Genomic DNA, 850 nt, shown 5'->3' with positions numbered 1-850 from the left:
AATTGCGTTGACCCCCCCCTTTTTTTAAAAAAAATTCTCAGAGGCGACCGTGTCTTTGAACAAGTGCAAAACCTCCTTCCATGTCTTTCCCCCCACCATCATCCCAACTGGTCTGGGCGAAGAGCTTGTAGTCAGAAACAACTTGAAAGTAGGGACAAATAAAATAAACAATCACACACACACACACACACATACTCACAGCACTTGAGTTCTCAGCAGAAATGCATTATTGGAGCTTTTAAGTGCTCAGATCAATCGGATCTCATGGGGCCTTCGAGATTGGACGGTTTATAATCCTGGAAAAATGCAACAGTAAAGCCCGTTGCATCCGGAAAGGAAGGAAAGAGGGCTTCTGAGCATTGGCAGAGTTCCCCAGCAGGGAAAGATCAGAGAAAAATAACCATGGGGCGAGAAACCTCAAAAGCTGGCTTTGTAATCCAGGGCAGCTAGTCTTAGCACATGGTTAGATCTGCCATGGCTTAACCCTGTTTTAATCATCGTTTGTTGAATAAATCACATTTGGTCGGGTGTTGTCTGCAACATACTAAGCCATAAGCCTTGGTTTACAAGGGTCCTGCTGAAAATTAAACAAATCATGTTATACTAGCATGGGAAAATATCTTTAAGCAGAAAATAATCTAAATCTCAATGCACAGAGAGAGACGCAGCGAGACACTGATACACAAACACACACTCCTAAACTACATGAGTCTTCTTGAGAGCCACTATACTGTAATGTAGCTGTTAAGAATAAGAATACCGAGATCTCTATTCGGGTCCATCCTTGGTCATCCTTGCCCTGCCCCAATCCGGTCCTGTGGGTGCTGAATTTCAGTACACATAGGAAGTA

Source organism: Vipera berus, assembly GCF_964194415.1.
Source record: "Vipera berus genome assembly, chromosome: 11".
In the NCBI taxonomy this organism is placed as follows: domain Eukaryota; kingdom Metazoa; phylum Chordata; class Lepidosauria; order Squamata; family Viperidae; genus Vipera; species Vipera berus.
Note: the sequence above shows the minus strand (reverse complement) of the source record.